Source organism: Sander vitreus, chromosome 10 (assembly GCF_031162955.1).
Source record: "Sander vitreus isolate 19-12246 chromosome 10, sanVit1, whole genome shotgun sequence".
NCBI lineage: Eukaryota > Metazoa > Chordata > Actinopteri > Perciformes > Percidae > Sander > Sander vitreus.
In genome coordinates, this window is record NC_135864.1 from 4,533,733 (window position 1) to 4,557,700 (window position 23,968).

Sequence of the window (23,968 nt, forward strand, 5' to 3'; positions counted from 1 at the left end):
CCAAAATAAAAATAAATTCAAAAAAAAGACAGAACACACACAGAGAGGAATAATTTCAAATGGAGCAAAGAATAAGAACAAAAAACAAGAAGAGAAGGAGAACGAGCAGCAGAGAAGCTAAGAAGGAGGATGAAGAGAGGCAGGGGGTTGGACCAAAGTCTGAAAGAGAAAGCAATATGAGCCTCTGCTGTGGCAATCAAAGCTGGCTGGTCCTGTCTGACCGTCGTTATCTCTGCCAGAACCGCGCCACCTCCACAAAACACATCCGCTGGCCACACTCAGATTCCCAGACACGGATACAAAATACTACAAATAATTTTTTTTGCTTAGAAAATCACAGGCGGATGTGCAGTGATTTCAGTGGAAAGACCCACATGCACATCTTAGTCAGGGTCACCGGGATTATAGAAAAGTTGTGAAAAAAAACCTGTCCATGAAATGACATGGACATATTGTGTTTCTATGGTTGCTTAGGATCTCTGCCAAAACGGTGACTGTGTCTTATTTCGGTTTTAAATTTAAATAGACATGTCTACCATCAGTGCACTATGATGGTCCTGTACAACTGCAATGAATGGCACAGAGGGACCTTTTAACCATGCAAATTTATTTTTAAAGCAGCTTTTTCTGTATGGTTACAAGGCGCTGTACATTGCAACATTGAGTAAAAATTGACAGTTAAAAACGGTAGGTTAACAATGTCAAAAGCAAACAAAACATGACAATAAAAACAACAAATTAAAAAAGGCAAACAGAGGTTAAACCACAGACTGTAAATATTAATGGACAACTCATCCGGTTCGGCGAAGTGTCTTAAACCTGCATTCTATCTGAATTCCAGCAGGTGGAGACACATGCGGTTGCAAAAGCAGGTTGGTATCTGTAGATGTCTATGAGAAAGTGACCCACTTCTCACTTGATTTATTACCTCAGTAAACATTTTCATAATGAGTTTATGGTCTCAATCGCTAGTTTTAAGTCTTCTGCAACACAGAATAATGTTCATTTTTTGAATTATGGTCTCGTTGATTTTTAATATCGGTGATAAAGCAGGTGTTTTAGGGCGTGGCTATGATGTGATTGCCAGTGATAGTGTGTAACGTAGAGTGTAAGCAGCTCCTCCCTCACTCCTCCCTCTCGTTTAAAATCGTCACATCTGCAACCAGGATGGCTGCGCCCGTAACGGCGACCTCGACGACTCACAGCAGATCTCCACAAACCAATGGGTGACGTCACGCATGCTCTGTCCACTAATTTACAATCTATGGGTTAAATACTCAAAACCATCCAGGAGGCACAACACACATTACAGGACAAAGTGCATACAAAACAAATGTTAACAGGTTCTCAAACCCATCGACTGACTCTGCATTTTTTTTTTTAACAACTCAGGGAAGTGTCGGTCTGTTTGCCGGTTGCCGGTCGGTGGGTCCACCACTTTAGTCTAGGCTGAAGTAACTCAACATCTGGTGCTTGGATTGACATGAAATTCTCTGCAAACAGTCATGTTGACCAGAGGATCAATGATACTTTTCCCTAGCACAGGGGTTGTCAAAGGCTGACACTGTGGGCTGTCCTCAAGCAACATTGCAAAACTGTAACCCCCTACTACCCTTAGCCCCATGTTGGCAAATTGACACCATTAATTCCTGTTTGCAATGTACAGACAACTTTCACTGGATTACTTTGATACTGAAAACGACATTCTCAATCAAGTTCTGGACTTAAGGATCGTCTTTCTTCTACGATTTCTGTAATGACTTCAGGATAATGATTTCCTTAATATCAACATGTTATCATTTTAATTGTGAGCATGTCAGCAGGCTCTTAGGTTTGCTTAATGTATAAATTACCCAGGAGTCTATTGTTAGATAATTTGAGGTTGGCAAAGTGGTTTAATGGAGTTCACTTGGCAGATTTTTTAGCTTTTGCTTTTCTATTCTCCAACATGTAATGCTGTCTAAACCACATCTTAATACAATGAATCAACCTAAAAGGAAAACCGGATTTTGTTGAAATATTCACTCTCCATTAAGCCCATCTGTGATCAGAGGTTGTTAGTAGGCGTTCACTTATATTAAGGGATCACCAGCCTAAATCAAAAAAGGCTTCAGAACCACCGGTTTGAAATGATGCACAAGTCTGATTCAACTGGTGGGAATTAGATGTGACCCAGTTTTAAAGATTCAGGGTTTTAAGTCATTTCACTGATATGAACCACAGAGAGCCGGGGGTTCACTCATGGTCAGCATCAGCTGGAAGTCTATTTGAGAGGAAGTCACAGCCAGTTCACAAAAATAAATTTCATTTTTTCACAGGCGCATAATGATCAAGTGTCTCTGATGGATGGAAAAGGGGTAGCAGAAAGTAAAAATATTAGGTAAATGTGAGTGAAATACAGTTTTTGTGCAAATAATTTAACCATTGTACTTAAATGCATTAGCTACATGGTCACTAACTCATATCTTTTGATAATAAAAATCACTTTTGTCACCAAACTCCACATTGGAATAGAAAACCTTCACGTCAAATACTGTGAACAACAGTGCAGAAAAGGCCAAATAATCAACATGTCAAAGAAACACATTCTCACTCCCAGCGCGTCAAAAAGCAACGCTTCGTTTGTACTGTTAACGGTTCAGCAGATAAAATACCCGTAATACTATATGATCCAGAAAGTTAAGTTATTATAAATCTCAGCACTGTTTCCTCCCAACTCCTGTTACATCATATACGACTAGGGCTATCTAAAGTAAATTCTTGTTCATTTAGTTTGTTATATCATTGTTATTTTGTTTTTGAAGTGTTTTATCCATGTTTTGGGGATCCTTAACATGCTGTTCTGTCCTGCTGCACTCATCAAGATCTCATCTGAGCAGATTTCTGTCATTCAAACAACTCTGAGTTGTAGTTTAACATTACAGCCAATTTAATCAAATTAAGGGTTTTATTCGAGCTTGAGTCAATAAATACAGTTAATGGATACAGGCACGGAGAACTGAAGGCTCCGTTAGCAACAATTAGCTCCGATTAGTGGTAGCTCTCCAGTCAGCTCCGTTATGAAGATATGGAGTGGAGGAGACTGCCGTGGACAGGGGTAACAACCAGACTCTAGTAGATGACGTTCGGGGAGCTTTCACAGCTGTTTGGCCGTAATGTTTCTACAGTTTTATTAGTACAGTTAATCCCACGGCAAGACAACCAGCAGCATGCTACTACTGACGATGATATAAACCTAAGCTCAGATACAGTCAGGTCCATAAATATTGGGACATCAACACAATTCTAATCTTTTTGGCTCTATACACCACCACAATGGAGTTGAAATGAAACGAACAAGATGTGCTTTAACTGCAGACTTTCAGCTTTAATTTGAGGGTATTTACATCCAAATCAGGTGAACGGTGTAGGAATTACAACAGTTTGTATATGTGCCTCCCACTTTTAAGGGACCAAAAAGTAATGGGACAGATTAACAATCATAAATCAAACTTTCACTTTTTAATACTTGGTTGCAAATCCTTTGCATTCAATTACAGCCTGAAGTCTGGAACGCATAGACATCACCAGACGCTGGGTTTCATCGCTGGTGATGCTCTGCCAGGCCTCTACTGCAACTGTCTTCAGTTCTTGCTTGTTCTTGGGGCATTTTCCCTTCAGTTTTGTCTTCAGCAAGTGAAATGCATGCTCAATCGGATTCAGGTCAGGTGATTGACTTGGCCATTGCATAACATTCCACTTCTTTCCCTTAAAAAACTCTTTGGTTGCTTTTGCAGTATGCTTCGGGTCATTGTTCATCTGCACTGTGAAGCGCCGTCCAATGAGTTCTGAAGCATTTGGCTGAATATGAGCAGATAATATTGCCCGAAACACTTCAGAATTCATCCTGCTGCTTTTGTCAGCAGTCACATCATCAATAAATACAAGAGAACCAGTTCCATTGGCAGCCATACATGCCCACGCCATGACACTACCACCACCATACTTCACTGATGAGGTGGTATGCTTTGGATCATGAGCAGTTCCTTTCCTTCTCCATACTCTTCTCTTCCCATCACTCTGGTACAAGTTGATCTTTGTCTCATCTGTCCATAGGATGTTGTTCCAGAAATGTGAAGGCTTTTTTAGATGTTGTTTGGCAAACTCTAATCTGGCCTTCCTGTTTTTTGAGGCTCACCAATGGTTTACATCTTGTAGTGAACCCTCTGTATTCACTCTGGTGAAGTCTTCTCTTGATTGTTGACTTTGACACATATACACCTACCTCCTGGAGAGTGTTCTTGATCTGGCCAACTGTTGTGAAGGGTGTTTTCTTCACCAGGGAAAGTATTCTTCGGTCATCCACCACAGTTGTTTTCCGTGGTCTTCCGGGTCTTTTGGTGTTGCTGAGCTCACCGGTGCGTTCTTTCTTTTTAAGAATGTTCCAAACAGTTGATTTGGCCACACCTAATGTTTTTGCTATCTCTCTGATGGGTTTGTTTAGATTTTTCAGCCTAATGATGGCTTGCTTCACTGATAGTGACAGCTCTTTGGATCTCATATTGAGAGTTGACAGCAACAGATTCCAAATGTAAATAGCACACTTGAAATGAACTCTGGACCTTTTATCTGCTCCTTGTAAATGGGATAATGACGGAATAACACACCTGGCCATGGAACAGCTGAGCAGCCAATTGTCCCATTACTTTTGGTCCCTTAAAAAGTGGGAGGCACATATACAAACTGTTGTAATTCCTACACCGTTCACCTGATTTGGATGTAAATACCATCAAATTAAAGCTGAAAGTCTGCAGTTAAAGCACATCTTGTTCGTTTCATTTCAACTCCATTGTGGTGGTGTATAGAGCCAAAAAGATTAGAATTGTGTCGATGTCCCAATATTTATGGACCTGACTGTATATTAAATGCTTCACATGGGCAAGTGGCCAGAAGAAGCTGTCTAATATTTTGGATCAGAGTACCATTCTGACTCTCATCTCGAGTTGGCATTACATGCAGCGGTCATCAAACGCTCTCTACTCCTTCACAAATAACTGACTACCTTAAGCCAATAAAAGTTAGCGGTTTACATCAGTTGCTCAGAATATTGGACATGCACATATATTTTGGGGAACATATTAATTATATTTTGTGATCAAAAACATTTTTGTAAAATATCTAACAAATTGCCAGTAAATGTCCCAAAAAATATTAGTAAAATATGACAAAAATGAGTAAAATATCCAAATAGTAAAATCTGAAAAATTAGTAAAATCTCCGAACTTTGCCCGAAAAAAAGGTGACAGGAAAATATCAACAAATATTTGTAAGCTATCCAACAGAAATTAGTAAAATATCCAAAATAATCTCAGTAAAATATCTGCTGCTGTGGCACTTGAGAAGCTTAACCATGATGACCATGGTTAACGAGCCGCACCATGAACGTCTTGTGTGATTTTCCTGCTCCGATATGTTACATTAGCTGTGTTAGACACTGTTCGCCATTTTGTAGTGGGGTTCGAATTCTCCGCGCTTCATTTTATTCACTTTATAGTCCCACTACAAAATACCCACAACGCACTGCTAATTTGAGTGTACATACGATGTTCCCTACGTTTTACTCACGTATACCACAATGCAACGCGGTCTTGTTTTACCGGCGGAGAAGAAAAAGCAGAAGCACCCGCGAAGCACCACGCCCGCCTCCGTCACACAAATAACCGACGCATCTCCTGACGCAACGATGTTTTCAGTGAAATCTCGTTTGGTCATTCCCTTTATATTCACTACTTAATAAACACCTATATAGGGAATAGTGAGTGAGTGAGTGAATGAGGGAATGGTTTCGAACACATTCTGTGCTGTTAAAAAGGTCTACTGATCAACATTTGCCGTGTTATAAAGTAAGAGTTTGATTATTTCACTTTTGTGGGTTTGTATTACATTTCCACCCTAATGAGTTGTGATGCAGTTCTTTCAAAACAGTAGACAGTACACAGTAGGCTATAGTTCATGTAACTCCTGTGTCGTATAGAAAATAGGTTAGACTGTGCCATGTAACACAAAAAGTGTACCAGACCTAATTGTTTTCTTTCATGGTATTGGCAGGTTTGTTCCCCAGAAAGAAGTATACTTTGTCGCATTGTTTGTGCTCATCACTTCATTGTTTGGCTTTTATGAGAATATGTATTCAAAGAAGAGCTAGAAAAGAGGTTGGATAAGGGGAGGTTATGTATGCTTAAGCATTTGCTTTTTTTTTTTACAGCCTTAAAATCAATCCAGGAGGTAAACATGAACACTGAACAAACAGAGCCTAAATGTAATGGATGCAGTGTCTGCTGTCTAATGCCTTGCACTGTCCTTTAACAATGAATATGTTGTCTGTCTTTATTGAGTGTACCTGTACTTTTGTAGATGTATTAGATGCTCCTCCATTAACCTCATATATTCCTGTACCTTAATTGCACTTTGAGAATAAAAGGAATCCAATGTGTCCTTGGGGCTGCAGCTGAGTAAACACTCCTTTTTGTTAATGCATATGTTAAACATATTCGTTATTTTCAGACTCATTTGTCAACAGAATGTTAATCAATAACATAATATTGCACTAGAAATATAAGAATATATTGTGCAATAGTCCTGTGCATGTTAAATACTGGGATAGCTAAAACAAAACTCATTACTGCCCATCCATGGGCTGCCAAAGGTTTGTACAGTACGCAACCTGGTGCACCTGCTAAGCTGAAATAATTCAAGAATGCAGAGCTGAAAGGTCAGCAGGCAAACAGGTTGGAGGTTCAAATTATTTGGGGACAAACAGGTTGTAGGTCCCACAAATATAGGACAAACAGGTTATTTCATAGTTTTGTGTTATTTTCCTGTAGAAACTACTTTAAAATTACAAAGTGTCCTCTGAAAAATGAGACTGATCCACATTACAAGTGGACGCTGACAACTAATAACTGGTACATGATGCCAGTGAACTAAAGTAAAATTTGGTTAAAAAAAAAAGAAAAAAAAAAAAAGAAACCAGCTCACATATCATAATTTTGTGAAATGGAGGACAGAAGGAAAATGGTGAAAGCTCATCAAGCAAAGCCATTACACCAGACCACAGAGATCCAGAGAACCCAGAACAATTTGGGGATATTGGGAAGGATGAAAGTCTGGTCGCGTTCTCTCTGCATCTCTATTCCAACTTCTAATGCACCTCGTATTTTGGTAGTTAGGATATAACATGATGCTATTTATCCTTACTTAGCGAGTTTAGTTTACGGGCCTGTGACGCCAGCACAAACCTAACATCCCAAAATGTTAGGAGGAAGCATCTGTATTCACAGCAGTCCACACATACCTACTGCTCAAAACAACATTTATTTAAATGAAAACAAATGCCAACCCAAGCAAGCGTCACTGATACATTGTTAGCCGTTCCATACTAGCATGGGCCTAATAAGGAAATATTTACCAAGCTAACACTTCAGCATGTCAACACTTTAGCAGTTCAACCTTGAATTTAAGCATAGTTAGCAGTTTCCAGGCTAACCTTTTCGCATTACAAGCTCAAAACGTTAGCAGCTAATCTTCCATGCAAACACATTAGCATAACTAGCTAACACTTGTGCAATTAATCTTCCATTTAGCATAACTATGTTTAGTTGTTAAATGGTCCATGCTAACTGTACGTGGAGTTTTCTGTGAATAAAAGCTCAAACAAGAGAGTGTCTTAAGTTTTAATGCCACACTTGCAACTGGGCAACTGCCAACCTTCGATTAAGTCTCAGGCTGAGTACATAAAGAACTTTGTCATTCAGGTAGTTTATATTCAGTGCATCAAAACGCCTCCCTTGTACGGGGAGACTGTAACTCATTGTTAATCAGACAACCTGCAGCTGCTATCTTTAATATGATAAGCACAGACACAAGCTCCGTCCTTGAAGTTAATGGTTTGTGCTTGCCAACAATAACACATGAATAATTAGTTCATAGAAGGATAGTAATGTATTCCAATAGTGCTTTTTCGTTACGGAGAGTAAAAATGTAAACATCACTACATTAAGACTTTATCATAACTAGTTAAGCTACCAGTTTATGCTAATAAAGTTTGTCACAGTGGGTAAGTGCCAGGAAAAGGGGATAGGACCTAAAGATGATGCAGACAGAATGATACCGTTAAATAATATATGAAATTTATAAAAAAATGAAGGTGAAGGCTTACTGGCAGGTGAAGGTAGAAAGGCAGGTTCAGGTACAGGGTTGGAGTCAGGGTAAGGTTCTGGTGGTTTGAAAGCAAAGGTACAAAGCACAGGGCAACATTGATGATATGTTAAGGAGTGAGTGGAAAAGGGGCTGGTTAAATATCTGCAGGGCTGATGAGGTAAGTGGGAGCAGGTGAGCAATGGTTAGAGAAGGTCAGGTGACTGGGACTGGAGGGGAAGGGGTTATTGCAGGGCACGAGGGAGGGGCAGGATGTAGGAGTGAGATACCTGGGACAAGAGAAAAAATCAGAGGACATCTGGTGGACAGGGACAGAATGGCAGTGGACGGGGAAAGTGGGAATGTGGCTGGAGGGAGGGACAGAGAGACAGAATGTGATACAGTTAATAATGTATGCAAACACTTTAGTTTATTTAAGGATCCCCATTAGGAGCACACTCTGTGTGTCTCTCCTGGGGACGTGAACATAGAGATGTAATACAGACATACAATAAAAGTACACGTATAAGCTTTAAATTGACACCCACCGACCAGCCAAATGCTGGTAGCTGGTAACATTGTAAAGTTACTGGCCAATTTGGCTGGTAATGAATGAAGCAAATAACTCTGCTTCTGTTTTAATTGGCAGGCTGTAGAAACGATGCAACAAGTCAGTGTTGGCAGAAATTTGTGCATTTTTGTGTGTTTGGCTTGGAAATGTAATTTGTATCTTGCAAAACTGCTCGTAGTACTAATACTTGTTTATGTTGCAAGAGTGTTTGCAGCACTTAGAGAACCATAAAGCAAAATAGAAAGCTGGCACACTTTTATGGCGTCTAAAAACTGTACACCTTTAAGCAAAAAACTTAAATGCACACACACCATGACGTACTATAGGCCTACAATGAGATGAAAGTGAGTCTTCATCTTACAAAATGCTTAAAACTAATGATTGTGTGTTTTAAACAGCAATAGACCTTCCTGACGAGTCTGACGTTTCAACACATTTTCACTCCCATCTCGTAAAATACGGACGCTTGGTCACGTGCCTTTGTCGTTATTGACGCTAAAAGTCTCCTTTAGCGTTAAATAATGCGCTTTAACTAAACGCGCTTGGTCGGGACCACTGCTGGGCAGTAACGCGTTAGAAGTAACGCGTTACTGTAATCCGAGTAAAGTAAGGGATTACAATTGCAAAAACAGTAATTAGATTACTGTTATTTCCCCGTAAGCAGGCTGCGTTACTGCGTTACTTAACCATGATTTTGTCTCGTGAGTGACAATGACGTATGAGTGCCGCGACGTCAGTGGTAAACAACGACATGTGTAGTGTTGAACAAGAGACAACATGGAGCGCGGGAGAGAGCAGGGCCATGCAGCGTTTAATGCTTGGAAGTACTAACATTACTTTGAGTTTGACTCGGTTAAAGGTGACAAAAACATCAGCGTCCACTGTACACTCTGCGTGGGAAGAAAAGTTTTATCTACAGTGAAAAATTCCACCTCTAATCTGAATCACAGGAATGTGAAACTCACTGAAAAAAACCCTGAACCCCCAACTGACACGACCGCTGCGGCTACATCCAAATCCACCGGGTGAACCTCCGAGGGCCCCTCTCCTGCTAAACAGGTGAAATTAGACTTAAAAGCGACAGGACTTGGTGCCACTGAACTGAAGAAGCTCGTCGCTGGCTATATTGTCGAGGACATGCTGCCAATTTCCACTGTTGACTCTGAATCGTTCCGACGCATCATAGAAAAAATACCGACCAAACACAGTGTCAAGCTGCGGCAGAGAAAGTCATTTCCAGGATACCTTGAGAGAGAATACGACATAATGGACGCTAATTTGAAGGCTGCACTCGGAGATGTAGACTATGTTTCCACCACTGCTGACATCTGGACGGTGAATAACAAATAATACGTTTTATGGGTGTAACAGTTCACTGGATTAATTCCACTTTACAGTTAACAGAAGAAGGACTTCCTTTATTTCATTAAAATATGGTGGAATGTGCAGAAAATAGGTTTAAATGTTCAACAATTTTCTTCAAGTCTGAGACTAATAAAACAAGTTTTAAAAAAGAGAATGTTTCATTTGATTCAATTTTAGATGATGGAATGTGCAGAAAGAATAGAATTAGCCTGAAAGGTCTATTGCTTTATAGCGTATTCAGGTCATGCATCATGTTTTTGAAAAGTAACTTAGTAAAGTAACTAGTAAAGTAACTAATTACTTTTGAAAATAAGTAATCAGTAAAGTAACTGGATTACTTTCTTGGAGAAGTAATCAGTAATCAGTAACTAATTACTATTTCCAAGTAACTTGACCAACACTGGTCGGGACTATTGGCGTCCCTTTTGACGCAGTTAGGTTAAGGAAATGCTCGTGGGTGGGCTTACGTTTCCGTGACTCGCGGGAACGGAATGGTTGAATTTAGGTAAAGGTCGTGGGTGGGCTTACGTTTCCGTGACTCGCGGGAAGAACGGGACGGTTGGGTTTAGGAAAAGGTCGTGGGTGGGCTTACGTTTACTGACAGGCGGGAATAACGGGCCGGTTAAAGAAGAAAGCGGCTTCCGTGACACGTGACAATAACGGGTGAAAGTCCTGTGTTTGACTCATCCACCACCCCGACCAACCTCACTACGTGGAATTCCCCCCTTACATACTATTCGCTAAACCCCGTGTAGCTGCTGCTCTCCCCGGTACGTTCTACAAACACGCTGAAGGACGCTTTTCCCGTTGCTTCAGACGCTCACAGCCACTGTCCAAACGTTCATATTTTACGAGTTCGGAGTGAGAACGGGTTGGACTTTTTTAATCCTGACTCATTTGCTGAATGATTTGAACATTCTACTGGCATCAGCGCTGAATGTTGTACTGTTGTATCTGTTTTGAAATAGTTTTTATTGAATCATTCATAACAGATAACACATTGTGGATGAGATTGCAAAGTACTGCACAGTAATACTGTAATCTTACGTTAAAATATTAAACTGTATTTTATTAAAGATCAGGTATCCTCTTATCCTCCACATGACTGAAACTAATTTGTGCTTTTTATTCACAAATGAATTAGAGATTTGGAAAATACTATGAAAGTTTTTTAACAGAAGCAGAGACTGTAGCTCACACACACAACTCTCCTAAAAAGCACAGTTGGTACCATCGCCGAGGTCTAAAGCTTAGTAACAAGGACAGTAATTGTAAACAAGATACTGTGGTTGGCTAGCAAAGAAATTGACATTATCTGGACATAAGATCACATTTAAAAGAAGTTTAATGACAAGATGACGTTCAAAAACAGCACAGAAATACCGGTAAACCAAGTCTATAAAGCTATTTTTAGAAACACAACCAGTAAAAGTAATTCTCCTTACTGCAGTTCAAATTCACTTATGTAGGAGTCGGACTGCTTTCATGAAGTCTCCTCTTGACTGCATTATCAAATTAACTCAGTCAAAAAGAATCACGGATTGGTTTTCTAAGCTTTTTGAGAAGCTCGTTAATGGCTGATTAGGATGATTAGGATGAGTCACGTAGAAATGATCTGCAGAAGAGGGAGACAGACGGAGATGCAGAGACGGTCTGTAAACGCTGCTTTGACGTCGTCTCTTTATACCGTTACAGTGCATATTTATTTTAATCACTTTGCGCATGTGTTAGAGTAGGGATCTTCAACAGGGGCCTCCAAATTATTGTTCATTTTTTGAAAGTTTAAAAAATAAATTAAAAAGTTAACGTGAATCCAACATATAATTAGCAAATATAAATCCCCACTGCTTACTGGCCTATAGGTAAGGTAGTCACTAAAGCCATACACATACACAGTTCATCCTAAGGATTCACTGTGCCACATGTATGTTTAACATTAAAACATGATTTATAAAATCATGCCAACAATTATTGTTCTAATAGCTTAGTATTCTATGCGAAAAAGGTATGTATAAAGACTTTAGGCTGCCCTACATGTTATTGTAGGCCCCTTTATTATGCAACTTCATTTTATACAGTATATGTAGTTGGGGGTCCCTGCTCCATCTCTCTTTCAGTTAAGGGGTCCTTGGCTTAAAAAACATTGAAGACCCCTGTGTTAGAGCAAATGGCAACTTAAATTCCTAAAATGTGGACATTAATATTTGTCATATAGACCAGACTGTGACTCGGAGCGAGAGGAGGTTTGTAGCGTCTTCACTGTTCTCGTCAGTGGTGGCCGTCTCTGATGAATACATCATGGGTGGGACAATAGATCGGCCTTGGGCCATCCGTCCAGTCGTCATGCATCCGACACAACTGAATTTACACTTTAATGTGCCATTGGTTTGTTTTTTTGTCACTCTTAAAATTACAGTATGGCCTTAAGGTAGAAAAATATTTTCTCACACACAATTTCTGTGAAACTTGTAATTGGTGTTTCACCAAAAAAATGAAAGAATGATGTGTGCTTGTGTCCTCGAGATCACTGATTTGCATTAGTCTCAGACGCCACACACTAAACCTGAAGAAGAAAAAAAAACTCAGGGAAATGATGCATGTTACTGTTGCATTCAAGCATTCAAAATGACACTGCATGGCCCAGGGCAGAATTATAGTGACTGCTCAAACTAAGACCAACTGGCCCGGATAAAGTATACCTAGAAGGGAAGAGACTAATGGAATGAAGAGGAAGACAAAATCTCAAATGCAAGGAGGGAGAGAAACAAATAGAGCTCAGATCATTTCAGGAAAAGAGAACACGTGACTCGGAGATGAAAGAGGGAGAGCTGGAGTTCAACACCAGAGCTGTTTCTAATGATGAAGAGGGTGTAAACATCCCACATTTATCTACTCACGGATTTACATAAAATGGAATTTGTGGAGGTGTTAGCATCATTATACTTGCTCAGAAATCATCTTTACTGACCTCTGTTTCTTTCTGCACCAAGCTCACTGTAGGAGTTTAAGTATGATGAGGCCATAGCTAGTCTTGTTATAAAATAACTGAATATTAGCAGCGTGGGACTTGTTCATTTTTAACAGTGGGGGACGGACCTGGTTCGCTTCGTGCACCCGCGACTGGCAAACTGCCTCATAAAAGACTATTTTGGTTCTGTTTTTAAAATTTTTGATTTTTTGATTTACTGTAACGTGTCACATTGCACCTAAGGTGCAACAATACATCACAGCTGGGTGTGGTCAGAAGTAAAACACAATCAGCATATAGAGGGAATTGCAGCAATGCTTTTTATCCACACAAGTTCCTGTGTTTCTGTTCGAGATTATAGGCGGATGTGGAAAGAGACCATCTGCTTTAAAACCGCTAAACGCTCCTTAGAACATTGTGTCACGCTTTTTTTTTATGTTTCAGGCAAAAACAATTTCAAGATTCCCTTTTTTTTGCTCTTTTTTTTCACTAGCACCGGATTCACCACTAACGTCAACTTATTACCGCTAGTTTTACCCTTTTTTTTGGAATTCATAATTCATGAAACCTCATTTATATGAAATTACACCTCATTTTTGACTTCAAAAAATCTGAAATGATGAACTATTTTGACAAATAGTTACGATTTAGTGGATAATCACAGACAGTCACCGTTTAGTCAGATTAAGGTTTAGAAAGCGAGAGATTTCATAGTTTTTTCAAATGCTATAAAAATTGAATAAAACACCCAAAATTCAAATAAAAAGTCAATCTCTGAATTTTCAAAATAAAATAAAGAAATGTGTGACAAATTGAATGAATGGGTAATGTATATCAGCTCAATATCAGCTATTACCAGAGATATAGTTGAAAATATCAGCTCTGGCTTTGATGACCCTTAAGCACATACTGCAAGTCTCTCACACCCTTATTTATTGTCAATCTATTCTCCTATGACTCAGCTAAATGAATAAATGGTCAAATGAAAAATGGACGGTATAGCTATGAATCAGCAAGGCCACATATATCATATTTGACCTTAAGGTGAAATGTATAGGTATTTCCATTCAAGGATGAAAGTTATAGGGCAAGATCATTCATCCTAGGAAAAAAAAATAGGTCTTGTCCATTCTTCTCTTTTTTATTTTTTAATCACAGCAGTGCCTATATGACCTACAGAATGGCACTGTACTTTCACTCCAGCGCGCACATATGCAGCTGAAGTGTAGAGACAAGTGTAGAGTGACAACGACAGAACACACACACAGAGAGAGAGAGAGAGAGAGAGAGAGAGAGAGAGAGAGAGAGAGAGAGATGGACCGATGCTTCCTTCACTTCAGGGCTGAAGAGGAGGGACTAGACCAGAGCGGGTCTGAGTTCAGGCAGAGCGCAACATCTCCGCTGCTGACTCCTCTCAGTCTGCTCACACTCCAAATATCTCCGGCGTCTCCTCTCCTCTACACGAACTTTCTCCGGGCTCTCCACGAGCTTTCTCTGCACTCTCTCTCTCTCTCTCTCTACCCCTCCCCTCCCAACGGACTCTCCGCGGTGTCTCTAGGCGCGCGCCGCCAGCTTCCCCTCGCTGCTCTTTGCGCACGGACACTTCTCCACCTTCCCACTTGTATCCGCTGCGCTCTGCGTATCATTCCACCCCCAACCCCCCCTCCAGAAGACTCCTGAGCGCCAGACACCACCTCGGTCTGCTGTTACTTTCTCTTTTAAGGTTGAGTTATTAGTTTGGACGCTGAACTCGGACCGAAGAACTATGTGATTGTGGCTCGTGGGGATTTAGTGTCGTGACATGCTTCCAGGACCCGGCGTCTCCACTAGGAAATGGTGAGTTAAAATCCTCTTCATTCTCGCAATAATCAGCCTATAGCGCGCGCGATTCCAGCTCGCATGTGTCCAGTGTGAGCGGCTGATCTCTGGGGATGAGGTGACGCTGACAAGCCCGAGGAAGAGCGACCTTCCTCAAATCATAAAATCAATCCTAATTTGTTTTATATTCCTGCTGTCATTTAAAGTTTGTGATACTCACGTGTGAGTTTAAAGTCACCTTGGAGGTATTTGGAATCCCCAAATAGGTAACAATGCAATTTAATGTTACATTCATATGTCACATTTGCTCTAAGTAAGCAAGTTCATTCTAAAATGGAAATTATGATATTGTTTTAGGAACCTATGGTGGTAACGTCAGGGCAGGGTAATAGTATGGCTACTTGTGATGGTATTTGTATATCTTCAATTGCACCCCATAACGTTAAATAGCAGATTACCCAAGTGTGCTTTCACCGTCATTTTAAAAGATATAAAAGTAATATTGTAGCCTATATTTTTTTGACCCTCCACTGGTAGGCTATAAACTTTCCTCGCTTCATATAGATCTGTTTAAGTGTGATTTCTAGTTTTCCATACATGAGATTTCGGTTTCGATTAGTAATGTATCGATAAGGTGGCCTATAGATCCACACAGGTATCGACTGTCAGCTGTCACTTGAAGCGACCGCTGGATCCTTTAATGACCAGTCACTGATGGAAAAATCATATTGCTGCATTGTTGGGAGTTATGGTAATTCTGTGGTTTTCATTTGAGAGTAACAGCAACTAACTGTGCCTGGTACTTGACTTTTTAATTGGTTTTTAACTTTAAATTTTTAAATTTGTGCTCCTTTAAATGGATATGTACTGTTTTATCTCCAATGTGCTGTTGTGCAAGGTCCCTAGTTGTTTTGTAACAGAGTTTAAATGAAATAATACGTTTCTATCCTAATCTGAGATTACCACTGTTGGGAGTCAAAAGGGACTCTGACAACGTCTACTTTTACAAAATCACTTATGTCATGCAAATGAAACATAGTGTGGATTGTTTTTTAAAGCTGTAAGGATTTTAAGACTTTTGCATGTTAATGTTTTTGAGGAAGGAATATGTAGAATTCTCAATGGGTTTCTGGCCGCTACATTCTAGATTTGATAGGCCAATTGAACTCTATTGAATGCACTCCATTGTCAGATTCCTTCTTTCATCTCTTTCAGTTGTAAAACATTTTAAATGCTATACAATATCACAAACGGACAGCTGCAGTTTATTCCATGTCATTGCTTGATATTCAATGTTTGACAAATTGCCAGTCGCAAAAACTGTTCTAAAATGTATTCATGTGAAAACGAATACACTTCTCTTGTACTCGACTCATTTTTACTGTGCAGTTTCTGAAGGGCTTTGCCTATTATGGTTACGTAATATTTATGATACAGACATGGAGGGAATCAACGTGCCAGGATCAAAGGTGCAGGTACAATGTGTCATCCCAGTGGTATAGTCTACGTGATACGCACTAAGAAAGCTCCAGGATTTCCTAATGACTGATATGGTGATCGGAGGATCACAGCTGTATCCTTTACAGTTCACCTTCCTTCCGGCTCGCCCGTGATCAATCGGAGCCTGCAGATGGATGTGAACAATTATTATAACTGAGATAAACGATTTCATTCATTTGTCAATTATCAAGTAAAATGTCAAACATTTGATTGTTAAAGCCTCAAAAATGTCCTCGCTTTTCTTTTTTAATGTTAGTGTTAAATTATTTTTCTTTGGCAGCCGATTAGAGAGAAATCTCGAGATGAAAATGTTGTGTTCTGGCAACTCTTAGAGAGACTTTATCATTGGTTCTGACATTTTATGAAGTATGTTGAACTGGGAGGAGACCCTGGGGAAGACCCAGAACCAACAGCAGTGATTCTATTTCTCGTCAGGCCTGGGAATGCGGTGGGATCTCTCAGAAAGTGCCGGGGAGGACAAGCTACCTTGCTTAACTGTGTGACCCAGATGTGGACAGATGGGAGAAATTGGACAGATTACTTGATTTTCAAATAAAACTTTACTGATTTATCTATAGGGATAAAAATCATGCTAGCCTTATGTCGGTTTTCATATTGAGCTGGAGTCGGCCCGCACTTTAATGCTATGTTTACACGTGGCCGGCTATTTTCATAAACGAACATTTCAACCTCACCGTTTTCAAAAATAACATCGTGCACAGTTGTCAGTTTTCAGAAAAGTGTTCGTTTACACGTACCCATGTATATACAGTATGCCGTCAATGCCATCAAGAGCACGCCAAACCTGTAGGTGGCAGTGTAACGAGAAGCTCAAGCCCACGTTAGCCAATCAGAATCCCGAAAATAGCAACAACAGCAAAAAATGACTTCCTCTCTCTTCTCTCTCTCGGCTGCCTAAACCTCCGTTTGTCTCAGTTTACATGCAAACGTGCAGACGAAGTTTTCCAAAATCTCCACTCTGGCCGGAGGTTTTAGAAAGAATGGTTTTCAGAGGCGAATTCTCCGTTTGCGTGTAAACGAAGGGCACAAACGAAGGGAAATGTCTCAGTTTTTCAAAATAACCATGTACGTGTAAACGGGGTATAAGATTACAAGTGAACCAGAACTTTTAAACAACAGTCAGATGGATTCATGGATGGACCATTGGTTGGACGGTATCAGACTTTCATTTTCAGCCAATCAACAGTCCCAGTTGATTGTTTTTTCCTGACCTAAAAGCTGCATTATGTGATTTTGTCCACTAGAGGGCATGATGCAGACTTTATCAAATATGGATGTAGTCTCTGTGACATCACCCATAGTGCCTGATGTCTGATAACTCCCGGCTAATCCTAAAACGGGCCAAGAGGTAGAGTGTGGATGGAGCTGAGCTCTGTGCTCGCTTACTGAGACGGCAGCCACCTGTCACTCAAAGTGGAGCTCTGCTAATTATGCAGAACTTTAAGTCTGAATATAAACGGGTGAGTTATATAAAGATTCACATACAATTGTCATGAAGGGGTACCATGCTGTAAAGATGTTTATTTTTGCTGTTAAGTTGGGCATTTTTACATGCGGGTCTATTGGGATTGACTCGCCTCTGGAGACAGCCTCAAGTGGCCATTTGAGGAACTGCAGTTTTTGGTTCCTCTTTTTCAGCACCAGAGGTTGCTGCTTGGGCATAATGTAAACCAGGGGTCTTCAACGTTTTTCAAGCCAAGGACTCTTTCTGAGCAGGGACCCCCTTCTACAGATATTTTTTTAAATGTAGTTGCATGTAAAAATGGGCCTACAATAATGTGTAGGGCGGCCTGAAGCCTTTACACATACCTTTTTATGGTGCATACAATACTAAGCTTTTAAAATATTTTTTTTGGGCATATTCATATATTTATACATCATATTTTAATGTTAAACTGTGGCACAGTAAATCCTTAAACTTGGCTACCTTATGGCTACCTCAGATGTACGCCAGTAAGCCTATCATCAATGTTGTGTACATTAAACAAGAAATATCATTCATGTTGATGTATATTTTTAGACATATTAAAAAAAAAAAAATTAAACCATTGAACAATAATTTGGCGGCCCCCCTGCAGCAACTCTGACACCCCCTCGGGCTCTATTGTGGATGTTGGGTCAGAAACAGCCTCGTGCCACTTTATGATAATCTATTTCCTACTTTATCCTCAAGTGTTGTAAGAGAAGTTCATACAGAGGGCATTAAAGGGAGGAATGAACATGTGTTCAGTCGGCTGAAATCACGAAGACGACCAGTGGAGTTGCAAGGTTTTCACATGACAATGCCTTACACATATTCTCCCTCCCTTCTCGTTCTCTCTCCCTCCATCTGCCTGTGTCTCTTGCCCTCTGCTGCCTAGGGTGATCAAAATGAGTGCAACAATCCAGCAGTTTGTGTCAATATCTGAATCTGCTGGACAGACACACACACACACACACACACACACACACACAGAGACACTCACAGACACACACACACACACACACACACACACACACAAAAACACAGACAAAAACACAGACACATACACACAGACACACACACACACACACACACACACACAGACACACACACACACACACACACAAAGACACACAGTCTCACACACAGACACACACACACACACACACACACACAGACAGATTTTTAATGAAGGAATCACTGAACAGCGACACAGGGCGACCCCCCCCCACACACACACACACACACACACACACACACACACACACAAACACACACACACACACACACACACACACACACAGACAGAGACACACACAAACACACACACATACAGACACACACATACAGACACACACACACACACACACACGCACACACAGGCACATACACACACACACACACACACACACACACACACACACACACACACACACACACACACACACACACACACACACACACACACCTGACAGGGTGACAGCAAAGTGGTCTGGTGTTTGGCTGCATAATTAATTGCATTAAAATCACAAGTTCAATCAATTACAGCATTCACATTTACACAACCTGAACTAAAACATCTGGCAAAATCACCCATGCTGTAACCAGTGACCAGTGTTCTTTGTAAATGTGAGCATGCAACATGTAGACAACAATCAGACCAGGTATTATTCAAGACCTGAACACTACTTGAATACCAGCTTTTATTTGATGATTCCAGGTTATTTCAACTCCATTCCACATTAGTTAGCTACTTGAAATATTGGTCTTAATCAGTACTTGCCTGTGTTACGCCTCTGTGATGCAGTGACGTTTCCTCACTGAGAACTTCAGTGTAATGAGGAAAGTACCACGATTTGTGGGCAAAAGACAAAAGCAATCGATCTCAGGCTAATAGATTAAGACCACTTTGTAGATCACAGATTAATACTTTAGCCTTCAATTAGACTATAAAGGATAAAGTAAACAACATAACACATTATCTTAGAATTTTAACCCTTTTTCACCATTAAACACAATTATATGATTTTAATCAGTCCCTCCCTATGAACTAGTAGTCCTGAGTGTATGATCTTTTTAACCATATTACAGATTTTAAGATTCTCACACTCCATGAAATTACTAAGACTTTTTTAACGTATAACAGGCTATGAGTGTATTTTCTTTAACTTTAACCCATCACCCTGCACATGAAGTAGTGTGCTTCATAGAAAAAACCGACACACATACACAAAAGCGATTTGCATATTGTTCAGCAGCGTCAGAATGAGCCCTAAATCTCCCCGAGTCAGCCTGTTGTGTTCATGTAAGCTGCTAAATCGAGGTAATTACCTCCAGTCTTTGACGCGCTCCGCTGTCAGATCGGCTTCTGAAGGCAGCTTCAGCTAAACACACTGAGGCTCTGATATCACGCCATCCTGCACAGGATTCAGGGTGGTGAAGGCTGACAGTGTGGGAAAATGATGAGGAGGATTCTTTTTAAAAAAGAGAGAATTCAGGAGAGAAAGTTTTTGGAAGTGAGAAGGAGTGTTGTCTGTGAAGAAGTCAGTTTGATTTCATTATCAGCCTCAGCATCACTGTGTGTGTGTGTGTGTGTGTGTGTGTGTGTGTGTGTGTGTGTTTGTGTGTGTGCATGCGTGCGTACTTGCATGCATGCGTGCATTTGTGTGTTAGGGATGTAACGATTACCGGTGTAACGGTAAACTGCGATAAAAATGTTGACGATAACAATTTAAAATATCATTCAGTCCTTTCCAGTTTTTTTGTGATTGTTTTGGGCAAAAATCCTTGATTATGCGTCACGTTTTCTTAAAAAATGCGATGGAATATACGGGATATTTATGCAATTTTATGCGATGAAATTGTGGGAACTTGCAAAAACTGCGGTTTCACGCCGCGTAATTACGTCACTTCATAACGTTCCCATGGCAACAGGGGAAAATGGCTGCTCTTGTGTGAAGTAAACGCAACATTTTTCAACTTTCTGCTAAGATATATGTGGCTTTTTTGCAACGAAAATGCGGGGATTATGAAATCACGCAAGCCCCGCATATTTTGCGCGGAAATCGGCAATTTATGCGGCGAAAGTGCGGCGTATTTGAAAAAATGCGGCCCCCCCCTCCCCGCATAAATTTGCGGACTTTGGCTGATTATGAATTGTTTTATGTGATCGCATTATCGTGTTTTTCTGGAGGGACTGATCATTATTATCACGGTGGATTACCACAGTGTGGAAACCGTGTTTAATCCGAGTCTCCTGAAGTACTGCGTAGTAGTACTTATTTGCTACGCGCACTGCGTAGCAAATAAGCTGTTTACATGCTGAACCCTTGTTCCTTTGATGTTAAAAGTTGCACTTTTGATAAGGTTTTGAATATATTTTTGTAATATAATAAACACTGTTACACTTGTTGAAACTATTTCAGCTTGTGTAGGCCTATCAGTGCTTTCTGAACATATTGAACACGCTTTTAAAAGCGTGATCATTTTGGTCACTATAACCGTGAGGTTACATATTCATACCGTTACATCCCTAGTGTGTGTGTGTGTGTGTGTGTGTGTGTGTGTGTGTGTGTGTGTGTGTGTGTGTGTGTGTGTGTGTGTGTGTTTGCAGTAGTGCAACCTGTCAACAACGTCTACTCTCATGTCTAACCTTTTGCTTCACACAATGAAGACAGAAGAGTTAAAAGTTTGTCCTTACAGCATTACTTTTTGACGCGCTGGGAGTGAGAATGTGTTGCATATTGTCGGAGACACCGGAAGGAGACATCTTCACATTGCTTCTTCTATATTATATGCCCAAACTAATATGCTGCTAAGAAAATTCCACATGAGCACGGATGACGTCAAAATTAGTCCGTTTAAAGCATGTTGCACTCCTTTGTATACTGCTCCCTTATGGACTAAGTTTAAAAAGGCAAGCATGCAGAAGCTTAAGGTTGCTTATAATGACTGTATGAGGATACTGCTCAACAAACCCAGGTGCTCTAGTGCAAGTGACCTGTTTTGTAATGCAGAGGTCAGCACCTTCCAGAATTATCTACAAATTCATTTGTCGCCTGAACGTGTTCCAGAGCAGCACTGTTATGCTGCTGGCAAATCCTAGGTTTAGTGCCATACGATACCAATCATCACTATGGAAACACTGGTATAAGTGTCTTTTATAGAAATGCAGTATTGCTGTTTCTTTTGTTTTTATTTCTCAGTATATGTTCATCTTTCTCTTTTTAATGTATGTTGTATGTCGTGTCTGTGTCTTCTGAATGGACCTTGAGTCTGGCAATAAAGTTGATGATGATGATGATGATGATGTGCAAAACCCAAAGATATCAAGTTGATGACATAAAACAGCAAATCCTCACATGTAGCCTACAAAGGTGGATCCAGTGAATGTTTGGCATTTTTAGTTGATGAATGACTTAAATAATTGATGTGTGTTGACTGGGGCTGCCTGGTGGCCTCTGGGTTTAAGGCTCTGACCATGTAATTGCAACGTCCCCAGTTAAAGTCTGACCTTCTCTCTCTCTCGTCCTTTTCTGTCTGCGCTCCACTGTCGACTCTCTACTATAAAGGCATTAAGTGAAGCCCCAAATACACCTAAAAAAAAAAATGTAATCGTTTCAGCCCTGAAGATAAGAAAATATGAACTGCAAACAAATGTACTTAAAAAGAACTTGATTTCATTTTCCGATTCTATCTAAGTAGAAACTAATCGTTTCAGCCCTAAAGATAAGAACATGAACTGTAAAAAGAAGCTCTAAAGGAGTAAATCTATGCTTTAAGTCAGTTGCTTCAATTATATATGAAAGAATCATTTTTCTAAGAATACAGATAGCAGTAAATGATAAAAGTAGACATGGATTCCATTTGACTGTTGTTATGTTGTCGCTTGTTGCACCTAGACTCCATTAAGAAGTTTTGCAGCAGTGCATTTGTTCGAATGCTATGTTTTTCGTTTTCGTCACCTCTTGTGATTGGTTGAATTATGGCTGTCTGTCAGAAGCAAAGGGGGAGGTAGTGAGATGTTGACGTATCGCCACAAATCCTCTTTGGGTGAGAGTAAAACATATGCATACAGTAAAGTCAGAAAGGAATAACACATACAGTAAAACCAGAAAAAGAATACATAAAAGCAGGAAGAATGGAAATTGTCACAACGCTGCTTAAAAGCCATTCTAAATAAATAGATTTTGAGGTCTGTTAAAGTGCGAATGTCAGGAGGTAACTTGTTCCAAAGTCTCGGTGGCGCAAACAGCAAAAGCGTGATCTGTCACATGAAAAGTGACAGAAAGACATGTTTAGAATGACAAAAGAGACCTCCTCACTTTCTCACCTCCACACCTGCCCGTTAGCTACGTGAAATGAGTGGGAATGTTGGCTTATCTGTTTTCAGAAAGGTACAGAAATTGTCGAACAAGTTCAAACATTTCCGACATTGTGTTGTTTGAGAAGGCAATGGCAAAAACACCTGTTTTGTCATTAAGTTTCAAAGGGTTGTTGACTGCACAGTTAAAGAATATTATTGCACATGCTTTGTAAAGTATTTTATTGCACTTTGGCCCCAGTGTGCAGGGAGGGAACTTTTGCCAGGACCTGTTCAATAGATTTCACTTAAGAGATGACAAAAGAACACGAGAAAGAAAGAAAAGAGAGGTGGATGATAAACATGCGTTACGGAGCACACACACACACACACACACACACACACACACACACACACATATACATAGACAAATAGAGAGACTGGAGTTTAAGAGACGAGCAAAGGGCACTGAGAGTTCATAAACAAGAGAAAAGGATGTGAGAGAGGGGAGGGCAGAAAAGGGAAACCGAGAGTGAGAGACAGTGGTTCAGTGTTGAAGAGAGAAAGTCTGCATTTATTTTTGGTGTATCACCTCAGGCAGTGAGTCTGAGAACAGAGACAGATTCTGTTTGAGCAGTGACGACTTGATTCAGCCAAAAATGCAACAGAGAAGTTTCACGACAGCGTGTTAGAAAAGGTTAGAACTCTCCTTCTCCTTCTCCAATAGATTTCTGCTGCGGTGTGTGTCGAAATATATTCGTCTTTGTTTGTGTGTGTGCTCTTGTA

At 40.3% G+C, this 23,968-nt stretch overlaps 1 protein-coding gene across 1 annotated transcript in view; it reads left to right on the top strand.

The window, feature by feature from the left end:
- Positions 1-14,619: 14,619 nt before the first annotated feature.
- Positions 14,620-23,968, top strand: part of htr4 (5-hydroxytryptamine receptor 4) — a 186,810-nt gene continuing 177,461 nt past the window's right edge. Inside the window, exon 1 of the mRNA XM_078260028.1 lies at positions 14,620-14,915. The gene's annotated coding sequence lies outside the window, so the exon portion shown is untranslated. The remainder of the gene's footprint in view (positions 14,916-23,968) is intronic.